The sequence below is a fragment of the Halichoerus grypus genome, chromosome 6, assembly GCF_964656455.1.
Source record: "Halichoerus grypus chromosome 6, mHalGry1.hap1.1, whole genome shotgun sequence".
Lineage (NCBI taxonomy): Eukaryota > Metazoa > Chordata > Mammalia > Carnivora > Phocidae > Halichoerus > Halichoerus grypus.
Window position 1 is genome coordinate 105,175,272 of NC_135717.1, and position 1,770 is coordinate 105,177,041.

Here is a 1,770-nt window from a genome sequence, read left to right on the forward strand (position 1 = left end):
ATAATAATATGTTCAATGATTTCATATAAATTGAACCAAAAAAATCCAAATTAGGAATGTTTATATCTACAGTTTCCATTATTAACTATATCCTTAATCTCAATTGTTTCTATAATTTTATGTATTCAAGAAAAAAAACCTAAATAAGATAAAATTACTGAGTGCTTTTAATTAATAAATTAAACATATGTGTATACACATATATGAACTTATGTTTAGAAATATATATGCATGTATATACATACGTATACAGAAATAGAAATACAAAATTGAAAATTTAGGGATTTCATCAAATAATTGAGACTAAAAAATAAGAGTTTTAAAAAATCTTGTAGTCCCATACATTTAATACAAGTTAAATAGAGTCACTGCCATTCTGCAATAAGACCCTATAATTTTAATATTATCAATTGAGTAATATTAATCATTGTACTTTCAGCACCTATCACAGTACTTTACTTATGTTAGGAGCTCAAAAAATATTTGTTGTTATCAGAGGATAAGAGATATTCTAATCTTCTCTCATTGCTCCTTCTCTTTGGTAATGTTAGTCTTTGTTTTAAAGCATCTCTTCCCTTTTTTCATGCACACTTTGTATTGTATTTTACTCTGACATTCTTTAGATAATTGTTTCATTAAGTAACTGAGCTAATGTGGAAATATCTTAGGAGATATCTATTCTCATGAATTCACTTATAAGGCTAATGTAGTTGTAACTGGAGAAGCTTTGTTTTAAACCCTTCTGAAATAAAAAGGATGAGTCTTAGAGGTACATTATGTGAAATCAATCTAACAGCCTATGACTTTTCCAGTCTTAAGACTTTTCTATCTTTACCAGAGTTCATCTCACAGTTATGGTGGCCAATACCATCTACCACATTGCAGTGTTTACTTATTTAGGAAAATGATACTCTGGACTAACAGTGTGATACTGTTATGACAGTTTTCAGAAGAGGTTGCAGTTTCTAAAAAGGATGTTTGGTATAAAAGTACTCTGAATACAACATAAAAACCAAGACTTTTCTCACATATAACTAAATATGAAATTTCTTTCATCTAAGTAATTAGACAGGATTTACTCTTCTGTAAATGCAGTTAATCCTGAAGCAGTGGGTTATATCTTGTGCACTGTATCTCCCCAGGCCTAGAGAATTTCTTGGGCATAGTAGTAAATACTCAATAAATATTTGTTGTGTGGATTAACAAGTGAGAGACAAATACAGATTATAGAATCCTCTGGGTGGAAAGGCAGAGAGAAAGCTGGGCATTGTGCAAATGGAAAGAAATTGTTTCTCAGTGATAAGTGTCTAAAGGTAGACATTCGGTGTCTTTCATTAAAAGCAGGGAAATCTGCTTAAATTCTTTGTAGTTTTGAACACTAATAGCTAGAGATATAGAAACATGGTCTGAAATCTTCTTCTTAAAGGATACTTGTAGATGGAAATAGCATGAATTGTCTGTAATCAGTATAAAAAGCCCTCATACAACCAAGTGCTTATTCTACACTGGCATGAGACCAGAATAGGAAGGAACCTAAGAGATTAGCCAACAATTCAGAATTCATGTGAAGAAAGGAGAGAAATTGGGTAAGATCTGTTAGACACATTTTCCTTCATTATGTCTGATGAAGGGTTTCTGATTCCTTAGTGAAGAAGATTTGAAAAGTAGTAGCAGAATTCTATTATGTACAACTAGATTTATTGTATGTATATTTATATGGAAATTCTCAGTTTATAAAGTCTTATATAGCTCATAGTGTATTTTCTAATA